The 17,018-nt window shown below is 36.7% G+C and overlaps 1 non-coding gene across 1 annotated transcript; it reads right to left on the minus strand.

The window, feature by feature from the left end:
- Positions 1-10,137: 10,137 nt before the first annotated feature.
- LOC112857611 (small nucleolar RNA SNORA57) lies at positions 10,138-10,285 on the minus strand. Its single transcript, XR_003223338.1, has one exon. It is a non-coding gene; the product is annotated as a small nucleolar RNA SNORA57 (small nucleolar RNA).
- Between the last annotated feature and the right edge of the window lie 6,733 nt (positions 10,286-17,018).

Below are 17,018 nucleotides of genomic sequence, written 5' to 3' on the forward strand. Positions count from 1 at the left end.
AGTGGAATCATATAATATTTGTCCTTCTTTTCTCCAGCTTATTTCACTTGGCACGATTTTTTCAAGACATCCATGTTGTATCCTATATCAAAACTTCATTACTTTTTATGGATGGATAATACTCCATTTTATGTGTATACTACATTTTCATTTATCCATTCATTTGTTGATAGATCCTTTGGTTCCATTGACATACAAGTTTATGTTGGAGTCCCTCTTTCAGTTCCTTTGGTTATAAACCTAGGGGTGGAATTGTTGGATCATATGGTAATTTTATATTTAGCTTTTTGAGGAACTATTTTCCATAGTGGTAAACTATTTTCCAGTTTACATTCTCACCAGCAATGTACATAATTCAGCAATTTCTCTACATCCTTGCCAACACTTGTTTTTTTGTTTTTTTATTATTATTATAGCTATCCTAGTAGTGGTATCTCATTGTAGTTTTTATTTGCATCTGCCTAACCACTGATGATGCTGAAGATCTTCATGTGCATATTAACCATTTTCATATCTTTGGAAAAATGTCCATTCAACTCCTTTGCACATTTCAAACTGGTTGTCTTTTTGTTGTAGGAGTTCTTTATATCTTCTGCATATTAAACCTGTATCAGATAGGTGATCGGCAAATATTTGCTCTCATCGTATAGATTATCTTTTTACTTTTTTTTGTCTTTTTACTTTCTTGATAGTGTCCTTGATGGACATGTTTTAATTTTTTTTCATGAAATGCCTGTTTAATTTTTATTGAAATATAATTAAGATACAATGTCATGTTTCAGATATACAACATTGATTTGACAGTTCTATACATTACTCAGTGCTCACCACAGTGAGTGTAGTCACCATCTCTTACCATAATGTTATAACGGTATTATTTATTAACTAAACTCCCTATGATGTGCTTTTTATCTCCATGACTAATTTATTTTATAACTGTAAGTTTTTACCTCTTAATCTCTCCCCTTTATCTGTTCCGCCCTTCCATTCACTCACCTCTCCTCTGGCAACAACAGTTCTCTGTATTAAAGAGTGTTTTATTTGTTCATTTGTTTGGTTTTAGAGTCCACATGTAAGTGTAATCATGTGGTCTTTGTCCAAAAGTTTTTAATCTTGATGCTTAGGTTATCTGCTTTTTGTTGTTGCTTGTGCTATAATGTTTTATTTATAAATCCATTGCCAAATCCAAGGTCATAAATATTTACCCCTATGTTTTCTTCCAGGTGCTTTTTGGTTTTAGCTCTTCTATTTAGTTTGTTGATCCATTTTCAGTTAATGTTTTTTAATATTTATTTATTTTTTCTTTAAAAAAAATTTTTTTTTTAACGTTTATTTATTTTTGAGACAGAGAGAGAGAGAGCATGAACAGGGGAGGGTCAGAGAAAGAGGGAGACACAGAATCCAAAACAGGCTCCAGTCCCTGAGCTGTCAGCCCAGAGCCCGACGTGGGGCTCGAACCCACGGACCGCGAGATCACGACCTGAGCTGAAGTCAGACGCCTACCCGACTGAGCCACCCAGGCACCCCAATATTTATTTATTTTGAGAGAGAGTGCAAGTGGGGGAGGGGCAGAGAGAAAGGGAGAGAAAGAATCCCAAGCAGGCTCCATGCTTAATGCGGACCCCAATGTAGAGCTTGATCTCATGGCCACGAGATTGGCCTATAATTTTCTTGTAGTGTTCTATGGTTTTGGTAATGCTGGCCTTGTAAAATGACTTTGGAAATGTTCCCTCTTCATCTTTTTGGAAGAGTTTGGGAAGGGTTGGTATTCTTTAGATGTTTGGTAGAATTCAGCAGTAAAGCCATATGGTTCTGGAATTTTCTTTGGAGTTTTTTACTGACTCAGTAATCTTTCTAGTAACTGGACTGCTCAGATTTTCTATTTCTTCATATTTAGCCTTGGTGAATTGAATGTTTCTAGAAATTTATCCATTTCTTCCAGGTTGCCCAATTTGTAAGTGTGTAATTGTTCCTTGTAGTCTATTCTGGTCTTTTGTACTTCTGTGAAATCAATTGTAATGTCTCTTTAATTTCTAATTTTATTTGAGTCCTTTCTCTCTCTTTGTAAGTCTAGCTAAAGGTTTCTGTATTTTGTTTGTTTTCAAAAACCAGCTTAGTTTCGTTTGATCTTTTGATTTCTCATTGGTTGTTCAGGAGCATGGTTTAATCTCTACATATTTGTGAATTTCCAGCTTTCTTCCTGTTAACTAATTTCTACTTTTATACTGTTGTGGTTGGAAAAGATACTTGGACTGATTTTAATCTTCTTAAATTTGATAAGACCTATTTGTGCCTATTATGTGATCTATCTTAGTGTTCAGTATGATTTTGAGAATAATGTGTATTCTGCTGTTGGATGTTCTGCATCTGTTTGTTAGGTCCCTTTGGTCTATAGGATGGTTCAAGTTTAATGTTTCCTTGTTGGTTTTCTGTCTGGATGATCTATCCATTGTTGAAAGTGAGGTATGGAAGTCCCCTACTATTATTGTATTTTTTGTCTGTTGCTCCTTCAGATCTGATAGTATTTGCTTAATATATTTAGGTTCTTTGATGTTTGGTGTGTATATATTTATGGATGTTATGTCTTCTTGATGAATTTACTCCCTTATTATATAATGACTATCTTTGTCTCTTGTTACTGTTTTTGGCTTAAAGTTTATTTTGTCTGAGGGAGGGAGCCAAGATGGTGGAACAGCATGGAAGTTCTTTGTGTATCTCGTGTCCATGAAATACCGCCAGACCAACACTAAACCATCCTGCACACCTAGAAAACTGATCTGAGGATTAACACAACAATCTGCATAACCTGAACGACAGAATTCAGCAGGTATGCGACGTGGAGAGGTGAACTTGGGGAGAGAGAAGCCACAGAGGGCAGGGAGGTGCTTTTGTGTGTGGAGAGAGGATGGAAATGGAAAAGCACCCCTCCCCAAAAACAGCTGGAGAGAAAGTGGAAAATTGGAAACAGTCGCAGGGACTGAACTAAAAAGGGAGAAGGGAGAAAGGAGAAAGGAGAAGGTTTAAAATGCATCAAGACTGTAAACAGGGAGCACAGTCTGCAACTCTGAAGCTTGATACCTGGTGGTGCTCTGGTGGGAAGGGCAAATCCCCAGGAGCAGAGTGCAGTCCGAGAGGTTCTTGAGCCACACAGGGTGAAGTGGTTCCACTGTTGGAAGGACATTTGGTACAGGCTGTGAGGCACCCTAGGCCCAGCAGACCCGAGAAGGGCCATATTCACTGGTGCTGGAACAAGGTCGTTAACGGTGAAGCCTGGTGTCAGATATGTGTTGTGATTTTCCATAATCCCTGAAATGCTGCTGCTGCACTATCTTGCGAGCTTTTTCTGGGGTGGGCTGGGACCCAGCTGCAGTCTCTGGGCATTGGCAGCAGCATGGTACTGCAAACTTTCCTGGGTGCAACCAGCATTTGTCCATTGCTCAGTGAGACCCTCCACAGAGGGGCAGAACGGGTTAAAGCTGCAGTCCCTCAGAAGTAAGGGGCTGGGGAAAATAGCCGCATCTGAGACAAAACGTGGGAAAGAGGTACTACTTGGGGCTTGGTCATGGACAGTGTAAAATCGGGGACTGGATGAAAGCTGAAGACAAAGGACAGGTGTGCAATTGCTGATCAGTGAGAACAGAGTTCAATACTAGAGACTGGGTAGCTGGGTGACACCATTTTCACTGCTTTTATGCATGCACATATGTGCCTACAAGCATCACAACAATCCATCCCAGTAGGCTAGCAGCGCCATCTAGTAGAGAAGGGAGCTGCTACACTAAGCCCTGCCCAACTGGGCCAACCTCGATCTTCAGGAACACAAGTCTCTCCACCTGCTTATTTTATGGACTGTAAAGTGCTTCATAGTCTGACTTCAAGGGGAAAATGAAGTAATTTCAGTTGTACTTCAGTCTGTTAGCAGGTCCATCTATTCAATTTTCTTTCCTCTTTTTACTTTTTTCTTTTTATCTCTTTTTCATTTCTTTTCTTTTTCATGAATACAGAAAGAGAAAAAATTCTTTTCATTTTCAATTTTTATTACACATATTTTTCTTTAATTTTTTTACGATACTTTCTACTTTTGTGTAAATTTTTTCAAATTCTATTTTAATTCCATTGTTTTATTTTACTCTACTTCAGTGTATTTATTTTTTCAAATTTTCAAACGATTTCCTTTTTTGTCTTTTTTCTTTTTCATTTCTTTTTCTTGAATACAGAAAGAGAAAAAAATAATTTTAAATTTTATTAAAAATATTTTTATTTTTTTCTAATATATTTTTTACTTCTGTGTAAATTTTTTTCAATTCTAGTTTGATTCCATCATTTCATTTTAGTCTACTTCAAGTGTATTCATTTTTTCAAAATTTCAAATGATTTCCTTTTTTTTTTCTTCGTTCCCCTTTTTTTCTCTAATCTGTCAAGCCACTTTCAACACACAGACCAAAACACACCTAGGATCAATCATCATTTATTCGATTTTTTGTGTGTCTGTTTAATTTTTTAATTTTAATATTTTTTTAATTTTAATTTTAAAAATTTATTCTACCTCATTTTCTCCCTTAAAAATGATGAAAGGAAGGAATTCACCCCCCAAAAAAGAGCAGGAAGAAATGATAGCCAGGGACTTAACCAACACAGATACAAGCAAGATGTCTGAACCAGAATTTAGAATGACAATAATAAGAATACTAGCTGGAGACGAAAATAGATTAGAATCCCTGTCTACAGAGATAAAAGAAGTAAAAACTAGACAGAATGAAATTAAAAAATGCTATAACTGAGCTGCAATCATGAATGGATGCCGTGGCAGCAAGGACAGAAGAGGCAGAACAGAGAATCAGCGATATAGAGGACAAACTTATAGAGAATAACAAAGCAGAAAACAAGAGGGAGATTACGGCAAAAGAGAACGATTTAAGAATCAGAAAAATCAGTGAGTCATTAAAAAGGAACATCAGAATCACAGGGGTCCCAGAGGAGGAAGAGAGAGAAATAGGGGTAGAAGGGTTATGTGAGCATATCATAGCAGAAAACATTCCTAACCTGGGGAAAGAGACATCAAAATCCAGAAAGCACAGAGGACCCCCATTAGATTCAACAAAAACCGACCATCAACAAGGCTTATCATAGTCAAATTCACAAAATACTCAGGCAAGGAGAGAATCATGAAAGCAGCAAGGGAAAACACATCCCTAACCTACAAGGGAAGACAGATCAGGTTTGCAGCAGACCTATCCACAGAAACCTGGCAGGCCAGAAAGGAATGGCAGGATATATTCAGTGTGCTGAATCAGAAAAATGTGCAGCCAAGAATTCTTTATCCAGTAAGGCTGTCATTCAAAATAGGAGAGATAAAAAGTTTCCCAGACAAACAAAAATTAAAGGAGTTTGTGACCACTAAACCAGCCCTGCAAGAAATTTTAAGGGGGACTCTCTGACTGAAGAAAAGATGAAAAAAAAAAAAAAAAAAAGACCAAAAGCAACAAAGACTAGAAAAGACCAGAGAACACCACCAGAAACTTCAACTATACAAACATCATAGTGACAATAAACTCATATCTTTCAGTATTCACTCTAAACGTCAATGGACTGAATGCTCCAATAAAAAGACATAGGGTAACAGAATGGGTAAGAAAATAAGATACATCTCTATGCTATCTACAGGAGACCCCCTTTAGACCTAAAGACACCTTCAGTTTGAAAATAAGGGCATGGAGAACCATCTATCATGCCGATGGTCAATAAAAGAAAGCCAGAGTAGCCATACTTAAATCAGACAATCTAAACTTCAAAAGAAAGACTGTATCAAGAGATGCAGAAGGGCATTATATCATAATCAAGGGGTCTATCAACCAAGAAGACCTAACAATTGTAAACATTTATGCAATAAATGTGGAAGCACCAAATATATAAATCACAAACATAAAGATTCTCGTCAATAGTAATACCATAATAGTAGGAGACTTCAACACCCCACTCACAGCAATGGACAGATCATCTAAACAGAAAATCAACAAGGGAACAATGGCTTTTGATGACACAGTGGACCAGATGAACTTAACAGATATATTCAGAACATTTCATCCTAAAGCAGCAGAATATACATTCTTCTCGAGTGCACATGGAACATTCTCCAGGATAGACCATATACTGGGACACAAATCAGCCCTAAGTAAGTACAAAGAGATCGAGATCATACTGTGCATATTTTCAGACCACAATGCTATGAAACTTGAAATCAACCACAAGAAAAAATTTGGAAAGGTAACAAATACTTGGAGACTGAAGAACATCCTACTAAAGAATGAATGGGCTAACCAAGAAGTTAAAGAGGAAATTAAAAATTATATGGAAGCCAATGAAAATGATAACACCACAAGCCAAAACCTCTGGGATGCAGCAAAGGTGGTCATAAGAGGAAAGTATATAGCAATCCAGGCCTTCCTAAAGAAGAAAGAAAAATCTCAGACACACAACCTAACCTTACGCCTTAAGGAGCTGGAAAAACAACAGCAAATAAAACCAAAAACCAGCAGAAGACAGGAAATAATAAAGATTAGAGCAGAAATTGATGCTATTGAAACAAACAAACAAAAAACCAGTAGAACAAATCAATGAAACCAGAAGCTGGTTCTTTGAAAGAATTAACAAAATTGATAAACCTCTCGCCAGTTTGATCAAAAAGAGAAAGGAAAGGACCCAAATAAATAAAATCAAGAATGAAAGAGGAGAGATCACAACCAACACCACAGAAATAAAAACAATAATACGAGAATATTATGAGTAATTATATGCCAATAAAATGGGCAATCTGGAAGAATTGGACAAATTCCTAGAAACATATACATGCCAAAACTGAAACAGGAAGAAATAGAAAATTTGAACAGACCCATAACAAGTAAAGAAAGAGAATTAGTAATCAAAAGTCTCCCCCAAAAAACAAGAGTCAGGGCCAGATGGCTTTCCAGGGGAATTCTACCAAACATTTAAAGAAGAGTTAACACCTATTCTCTTGAAGCTGGTCCAAAAAGTAGAAATGGAAGGAAAACTTCCAAACTCTTTCTATGAAGCCAGCATTACCTTGATCCCAAAGCCAGAAAGAGACCCCACTAAAAAGGAGAACTATAGACCAATCTCCCTGATGAACATGGATGCAAAAATCCTCAACAAGATATTAGCCAACTGGATCCAACAATACATTAAAAAAATTATTCACCACGACCAAGTGGGATTTATACCTGGGACGCAGGGCTGGTTCAATATCCGCAAAGCAATTAATGTGATTCATCACATCAATAAAAGAAAGGACAAGAACCATATGATCCTCTCAATAGATACAGAGAAAGCATTTGACAAAATACAGCATCCTTTCTTGATAAAAACCCTCAGAAACGTAGGGATAGAAGGAACATACCTCAAGATCATAAAAGCCATATACGAAAGACCCAATGCTAATATCATCCTCAATGGGGAAAAACCGAGAGCTTTCCCCATAAGGTCAGGAACAAGACAGGGATGTCCACTCTCACCACTGTTATTCAACATAGTATTGGAAGTCTTAGCCTCTGCAATCAGACAACACAAAGAAATAAAAGGCATCCACATCGGCCAGAAGGAGGTCAAACTTTCACTCTTGGCAGATGACATGATACTCTATATGGAAAACCAAAGATTCCACCAGAAAACTGGAAGAATTGATTCATGAATTCAGCAAAGTTGCAGGATATGAAATCAATGCACAGAAATTGGTTTCATTCCTATACACCAACAATGAAGTGACAGAAAGAGAAATCAAGGAATTGAAGTCATTTACAGTTGCACCAAAACCCATAAAATACCTAGGAATAAATCTAACCAAAGAGGTGAAAAATATATACACTGAAAACTATAGGAAGCTTATGAAAGCAATTGAAGAAGACACGCACACAAAAAAAATGGAAAATGATTCCATGCTCCTGCATAGGAAGAACAAATATTGTTAAAATGTCAATACTACCCAAAGCAATCTACATATTCAATGCAATCCCTAACAAAATAACACCAGCATTCTTCACAGAGCTAGAACAAATAATCCTAAAATTTGTATGGAACCAGAAAAGACCCCAAATAGCCAAAGTGATCTTGAAAAGGAAAACCAAAGCAGGAGGCATCATGATCCCAGACTTCAAGCTATACTACAAAGCTGTAATCATCAAGACAGTATGGTACTGGCACAAGAACAGACTCTCAGATCAGTGGAACAGAATAGAGAACCCACAAATGGACCCACAAATGTATGGCCAATTAATCATCTTTGACAAAGCAGGAAAGAATATCCAATGGAATAAAGACAGTCTCTTCAGCAAGTGGTGCTGGGAAAACTGGACAGCGACATGCAGAAGAATGAACCTGGACCACTTTCTTACACCATACACAAAAATAAACTCAAAATGCATGAAAGACCTAAATGGAAGACAGGAAGCCATCATAATCCTTGAGGAGAAAGCAGGCAGAAACCTCTTTGATCTTGGCCACAGCAACATCTTACTCAACACGTCTCCGGAGGCAAGGGAAACAAAAGCAAAAATGAACTACTGGGACCTCATCAAAATAAAAAGCTTCTGCACAGCGAAGGAAACAATCAGCAAAACTAAAAGGCAACCGATGGAATAGGAGAAGATATTTGCAAGCGACATATCAGTGAAGGCCAAAATCTATAAAGAACTTATCAAACTCAACACCCCAAAAACAAATAATCCAGTGAAGAAATGGGCCAAAGACATGAATAGACACTTCTCCAAAGAAGACATCCAGATGGCCAACCGACACATGAAAAAATGCTCCACATCACTTATCATCAGGGAAATCCAAACCAACACCACAATGAGATACCACCTCACACCTGTCAGAATGGCTAACATGAACAACTCAGGCAACAACAGATGTTGGTGAGGATGTGGAGAAAGAGGATCTCTTTTGCATTTTTGGTGGGAATGCAAGCTGGTGCAGCCACTCTGGGTAAGAGTATGGAGGTTCCTCAAAAAACTAAAAATAGAACTACCCTACGACCCAGCAATTGCACTACTAGGTATTTATCCAAGGGACACAAGTGTGCTGTTTTGAAGGGACACATGCACCCCAATGTTTGTAGCAGCACTACCAACAATAGCCAAAGTATGGAAAGAGCCCAAATATCCATTGATGGATGAACAGATAAAGAAGATGGTGTATACACACACACACAATGGAATATTACTCGGCAGTCAAAAAGAATGAAATCTTGCCATTTGCAACTATGTGGATGAAACTGGAGGGTATTATGCTAAGTGAAATTAGTCAGAGAAAGACAAATATCATATGAATTCACTCATATGAGGACTTTAAGAGACAAACAGATGAACATAAGGGAACGGAAACAAAACGAATATAAAATCAGGGAGGGAAACAAAACATAAGAAACTCATAAATATGGAGAACAACCAGAGGGTTACTGGAGGGGGTGTGGGAAGGGATGGGCTAAATGGGTAAGGGGCATTAAGGGATCTACTCTGAAATCATTTTTGCACTATATGTAATTTGGATGTAAAATTTAAAAAATAAAATTAAGAAATGTCAAAACAAAAGTTTATTTTATCTGATATTAGTATAGATCTCCTTGCTCTCCTTTGGTTTTCACTTGCATGGACTATCTTTTGCCATCTTTTCACTTTGAATCTATGTATGTCCTTAGAGTTGAGGTGAGTCTTTTTAAGTAGCATATTGTTGGGTCTTGTTTCTTTTTAATTCATTTAGCCATTCCATGGCTTTTGATTGTAGAAGTCAATCCATCAACCTTTATTTATTTATTTTCAATCCATCAACATTTAGAGTATTTATTGATAGCTAAGGACTTGCTAATTCCATCTTCTTATTTTCTGTTTTGTGGTTCCATTTTCTTCTTCATTTCTTGGTGACTTCCTTTGTAAGTTGATGTTTTTCATAGTATGTTTTGGTTTCCTTTCCTTTATCGTTTGTGTATCTCTTATAGATTTTTGTTTTGTGGCTACCATGAAGTTTATATAACACATCTTAGAGATCTAATAGTCTATTTTCTGTGAATATTTGGTTATATACAAATAGTCTATCCTTTTGCACCCCCCCCCTTTTTTTTTTCTATTGCAGTGCTCCTGCACTTGAAGATATAACCCTTAGGCTGGAAGCCCCAGGCAACAAAGACAGGACAGCGAGGAGGCTAGAGGCTTTTCCCTCTGCCTCTGTACATTAGGGAGACTGGGACTACATACCAAACCCCAACTAGAAAAGGAGGGTGCACAGGCCCTGCCAAGGACCCCTGCAAGGTCATGTAGCTCCACAACCTAAATATGCACCTACTCTGCCTCTGTCCCTCAAAAACTCCCCTTTTACATTTCTGATGTCACTATTTACATTTTGCTTATTGTGTATTCATTAAATTATTTAAGCTATAACTATTTTTAATACCTTTGTTTTTAAATCTTTATTCTAGAGTTAATTAGCACATATTACAGTATTAAAGCATTTTGAATCTGGGGCGCCTGGGTGGCGCAGTCGGTTAAGCGTCCGACTTCAGCCAGGTCACGATCTCGCGGTCCGTGAGTTCGAGCCCCGCGTTGGGCTCTGGGCTGATGGCTCAGAGCCTGGAGCCTGTTTCCGATTCTGTGTCTCCCTCTCTCTCTGCCCCTCCCCTGTTCATGCTCTGTCTCTCTCTGTCCCAAAAATAAATAAACGTTGAAAAAAAAAATTAAAAAAAAAAAAAAAGCATTTTGAATCTGTCTTTATGTTTACTTTTACCCCAGTGTATTGTATATTTTCATATGTTTTCATGTTAATAATTAGTGTCCTTTTGTTTCAGCTTGAAAAACTTTTCTCAACATTGCTGGCAAGGCAGGTTTAGTAGTGATCAATTCTCTCTGATTTTATTAGGGAAAGTCTTTTTGCCTTCAACTCTGAAGGACAACTTTGCTGGGTAAAGAATTCTTGACTGGCGGTTACTTTCTTTTAGCAGTATGAATATATCATTCTATTTCCCCTGTCTGTAAGGTCTCTGCTAAGACATCCACTTTACAGGGACAATTATTTTTTTCTCCTGCTGCTGTAAAAATTCTCTGGTGATGGTGGTGGTGGTGGTTTGTTTGTTTGTTTGTTTGTTTGTTTGTTTTTAGACAGTTTTATTACTCTGTGTCTTGGAGAAGAACATTTTGGATTGACATTTTGAGGTCACCTATTTGCTTCATGAACTTGGATGACCAAATCTTTCCCCGTTTTGGGGATGTTCTCAGCCATTGTTTCTTGAAATAAGTTTTCTACTCCTTTCACCTTCTCTTCTGGGACTCCAATAATGGACACAGTATTTCTTTTGATGGTGTGTCATAACTTCCAAGGCTTTCTTCATTCTCATTCATTAGTTTTTCTTCTTCTGTTTGTATAATTTCAATTGATCTGTCTTCTACATCACTGATTCTCTCTTCTGCTTGTTCAGGTATGCTCTTGAAACTCTTCAATTTTTCATTCCAGTCATTGTATTCTTCAGCCACAGAATTCCTATTTGGTTCTGTTTTTATATTTTTATCTATTGAATTTTGTATTTTGTTCTTGTTTTTCTGCATTTTTTTACATCTGCATTTTCTTGTAGCTCTCTGAGCATCTGTAGAACAATTATTATGCATCCTTTATTGAATCTGTTAGATCTTATCAATAATTTCAGTAAAATTCAGGATATAAAATTAATAGACCAAAATCATTAGCATTTCAATACACTAACAAAAAATTTTTTTTTAAGTTTTTACTTAAATTCCAGTTAGTTAACATACAGTGTAATATTAGTTTCAAGTGTATAATATAGTATTTCAACACTTCCATACAACACCTGGTGCTCATCACAGCAAGTGCACTCCTTAATCCCTATCCCCTATTTCCCCTGACCCCCAACCCACCTCCCCTCTGATGACCATCAGTTTGTTCTCTATAGTTGAGTCTGTTTCTTGCTTTGCCTCCCTATCTCTTTTTTCCCCCTTTGTTCATTTGTTTCTTAAATTACACATATGAGTGAAATCCCATGGTATTTGCCTTTCTCTGACTTATTTTACTTGGCATAATACTCTCTAGCTCCATCCATGTCATTGCAAATACCAAGATTTTATTCTTTTTTATAGCTGAGTAATATTCCTGTGTGTGTGTGTGACACACACATGTCTTCTCTATCCATTCATTAGTTGATGGACACTTAGGCTATTTCCATAATTTGGCTATTGTAAATAATGCTGCTATAAACCTTGGGTACACGTATCCCTTTAAATTAGTATTTTTGTATTCTTCGGGTAAATACCTAGTAGTGCAATTGCTGGATCATAGGGTATTTCTATTGTTAACTTTTTGAGAAACCTCCATACTGTTTTCCACAGTGGCTGCACCAGTTTGCATTCCCACCAATGGTGCAAGAGGGTTCCTCTCTCTCCACATCCTTGCCAGCACCTGTTGTTTCTTGTATTGTTACTTTTAGCCATTCTGACAGGTGTGAGATGTTATCTCATTGTAGTTTTGATTTCTGTTTCCCTGATGATGAGTGATGTTAAGCATCTTTTCATGTGTCAGTTGCCTGTATGTCTTTGGAAAAATGTATATTCATGTCTCCCGCCCATTTTTTAATTGGATTATTCGTTTTGGGGGTGTTGAGTTGTATAAGTTCTTTATATATTTTGGATACTAACATTTTATCCGATATATTATTTGCAAATATCTTTTCCCATTCAGTAGGTTTCCTTTTCATTTTGGTGATTGTTTACTTCGTTATGCAGAAGATTTTTATTTTGATGTAGTTCCAATAGTTTATTTTTGCTTTTGTTTCTCTTGCCTCAAGAGACATATCTAGAAAGAAGTTGCTATGGCTGATGTCAAAGCATCCTGTGTTCTCCTCTGTAATTTTTATGGTTTCACGTCTCACATTTAGAGCTTTAATTCATTTTGAATTTACTTTTGTGTATGATGTAAGAAAGTGGTTCAGTTTCATTCTTTTGCATGATGCTGTCCAGTTTTCCCAACACCATTGGTTGAAGAGACTGTCTTTTCCCATTGTATACTCTTTTCTGCTTTGTTGAAGATTAATTGACCATACAGTTGTGGGTAATGAATTTTCTGAAAAAGAAATAAGTAAAACAATCCCATTTATAATAGCATAAGCCCTAAGGACATGGAGATCCTTTTGGCTATTTGGTGTCTTTTGATTGGAGAATTTAATCCATTTACATTTAAAGTGATTATTGATTGATATCGGCTCCCGGCTGGCTTAGTTGGAAAAGCATGTGACTCTTCATCTCAGGGTCTTGAGTTTGAGCCTGATGATGGGTGTAGAAATTTCTTAAAAAAAAAAAAAAAAAAACTTTAATTAGTGAAGGTAAGGACTCACCATTTCCATTTTGTTAATTGTTTTCTGGTTGTTTTGTGAGTTCATTGTTACTTTTTATTATCCTGCTGTCTTCTGTGTTTGATGTCTTTGTATCAGTATGTTTTGACTTCTTTGTTATGTTCTTTTGTGTAATTGCTGCAGGTTTTTCCCTTGAGGTTACCATGAGGCTTACAGAAAGCAACTTAAAATTATAACACCTATTTTAGGCTGATAACAACTTCAATAGAATTTCTAAACTTAACACTTTTACTTTTCTCTCTCACTTTCTCAGTTATTGCTGTTACAATTTACATATTTTTATATTATGTAACTAGTAACAGATTATTATAAAGTTATTTTTACTATATTCATTTTTTCAAACTTTTAAACTAGAATTATAAGTGAACTATACACCACCATCACCAAATTTCAGAATTGAACTTTGGCTATATATTTACCATCACCAATTAGTTTTATACTAATTTTTAATGTTTTTATGATGTTAATTAGCATCCATTTATTTCCACTGAAAGAACTGTCTTTACTGTTTCATGTAAGGCAGATCTATTGGTAATGAACTCCCTCAGCTTTTGTTAGTTCATGGAAGTTTTTATCCCTCTTTTCTTTTTGAAGGACAGTTTTGCTGGGTATTGTATTCTTGATTGATCATTATTTTCTTTTATTTTGTTTTTGTTTTTGTTTTTTTTTTCCAATGTTTATTTTTATTTTTGGGACAGAGAGAGACAGAACATGAACAGGGGAGGGGCAGAGAGAGAGGGAGACACAGAATTGGAAACAGGCTCCAGGCTCTGAGCCATCAGCCCAGAGCCCAACGTGGGTCTCGAACTCACGGACCGCGAGATCGTGATCTGGCTGAAGTCGGACGCTTAACCGACTGCGCCACCCAGGCGCCCCTATTTTCTTTTATTTTGAATATGTCATCCCATTCTCTCCTGGTCTGTTCATCAGGGAAATTGGTCTATAGTTCTCCTTTTTAGTGGGGTCTCTGGTTTTGGAATCAAGGTATTGCTGGCTTCATAGAAAGAGTTTGAACATTTTCCTTCTATTTCTATTTTTTGGAACAGCTTCAAGAGAATAGGTGTTAACTCTTCCTTAAATGTTTGGTGGAATTCCCCTGGAAAGCCATCTGGCCCTGGACTCTTGTTTTTTGGGAGATTTTTGATTACTAATTCGATTTCCTTACTGGTTATGGGTCTGTTCAAATTTTCTATTTCCTCCTATTTCAGTTTTGGTACTTTATATGTTTCTAGGAATTTGTCCATTTCTTCCAGATTGCCCAATTTCTTGGCATATAATTGCTCATAATATTCTCTTACTGTTTGTATTTCTGTGGTGTTGGTTGTGATCTCTCCTCTTTCATTCTTGATTTTATTTATTTGGGTCCATTCCTTTTTCTTTTTGATTGATCTGGGTAGGGGGTTATCAATTTTGTTGTCTTCTTTTTAATATTTTTTAATGTTTGTTTATTTTTGAGAGACAGAGACAGAGCATGAGTGGGGGAGGAGAAGAGAGAGAGGGAAACACAGAATCTGAAGCAGTCTCCAGACTCTGAGCTGTAAGTGCAGAGCCCAATGCAGGGCCTGAACTCACTGACTGTAAGATCACGACCTGAGCTGAAGTTAGATGCTTAACCAACTGAGCCACCCAGGTGCCCCAATTTTGCTAAGTCTTTTAAAGAACCAGCTGCTGGGTTAATTGGTCAGTTATGTTTGATTTCAATATCATTGATTTCTGCTCTAACCTTTATTATTTCCCTTCTTCTGCTGGGTTTGGGCTTTACTTGCTGTTCTTTTTCCAGCTCTTTTAGGTGTAAGGTTATATTGTGTATCTGAGACCTCTCTTCCTTCTTTAGGAAAGACTGGGTTGCTATATATTTCCCTCTTATGCCACTTTTGCTGCATCCCAGAGGTTTTGGCTTTAAGAGAAAATATCTTGGCTGAGGCAAGTGTTTGTTATTGATTCTCATTTCAGAAAATAGCAGAGGCCCTTTGAGTTGCTGGGTGTACATATTAATAATTTGGTCTTTTTCTTTTTATCAGATGGAAAAGAAGACTGAAAATTTATATCCCTCCTGGTGAGATGAATGCTGTTTTAATACTTAGCTGCAATTTCACAACAGCTTCAATTTTATCTTAGTGTGATATGAAAAACACCTGGAGTCAAACAGACTTGAGTTTATATTCTGGTTCTGCTACCGACTAGCCACGTCACTGGGTACGTTACTTCACCTTCATAGGCCTCAGTTTCCTCATCTGTAACCTCATTATAGATTAAATGGATAATGTTTATAGTGTTTTCCAGTAGTAGTTGTTTAGTAAACTGCTGCCATGATGGATTGATGCTCTACTGTATAACTGAGAATATACTCTCTGGGAAGCTGCATGTCAAGCCTGGAAGTAGTGTTGCCAGAGGCTTACCTGAAGTCAGTCTGGACTGGCACGATTATTTTCTTATAGGTAATTCCTCAAGAAATAGTGAGGTGACTTAACTATTAGACAAAAAAAATTAGCACAAATAATTGCCATATTATTTGCTAATTAGTACCAATATAATGCCATATTATATTAGTCTGGGAGCAAAAGAAAATGTTGGGAATACAAAAAGACTGGTTTTGATCATTTGAGAAGGATTTTGATGTAGAAATTTATTCCTGAAAGTTAGGAATGAATGAAGTCATTAATTTATTCATGAAATATGTATTGAGCATCTTCTAAGTGCTAGGGACTCTGATAGGCTCTGGAAATACAGTGGTTCTGTATGAAGACAAGGGTCCTATCTTTGTAGAGCTTACATTGGGGTGGAAGTAAGGATATGTAATGAAAAGTAGACAATTTTAAAAATAAGATAATCGCATAATGAATACTTAAGGTTTGTTGGTAAGAGAAGGCTTCTCAGGGATGGTGACATTTCAGCTGAGTGCTGAATGACAAGGAGTGATGCTGCTTATGCTTGGGGTTCATTGACCTTGTGTCAGTGGATTTATGGTTTTCATCAAATTTGGAAATTTGGGGCCACTGTTTTTTTCTCTTCCTGTAGAGACTCTTATTATACATATGTTAGGCCACTTGAAGTCCCATGGCTCATTATTGCTCTGTTCTTTCCCTTTTTCTCCTCATCCTTCTTCTTTTTAGTTGTTTTTCTCTTTTTCTTTTTGGATGGTTTCTATTGCTATGTCTTCAAGTTCACTAGTCTTTTCTTCTGCAGTACTTAACCTGCCCTTAATCCCATCCAGTGTATTTTTCATCTCAGATGTTGTAGTTTTCCTCTCTACAGTTTCATTTTGAGGCTTTTAAAATATTTCCTGTCTCTATTTAATATATTTTACTTTTTTTCCTGTCTCTATTTAATATATTTTACTTTTTCTCTAGCTCTCTAAAAACTGGAGCGATTGTAGGGTTCACCTATTTCTTCCCCATCTCTTATGCATCACTGTCCTATGTTGCTTGATGTCCAATGTCTTGAGAACTATTATTTCTTTTTCGTTGTTGTTATTTCATATATTTTGTCCATATTTCTAGTTGTTTCAGATAAGAGGGTAAATCTAGTTCTTTTTAAAATTTTTGTTTTCAAAGTTTATTCATGGTGTGTGTGTGTGTGTGTGTGTGTGTGTGTGTGTGTG

Source organism: Puma concolor, chromosome E2, assembly GCF_028749965.1.
Source record: "Puma concolor isolate L17-30 chromosome E2, mPumCon1.1.hap2, whole genome shotgun sequence".
In the NCBI taxonomy this organism is placed as follows: Eukaryota; Metazoa; Chordata; class Mammalia; order Carnivora; family Felidae; genus Puma; species Puma concolor.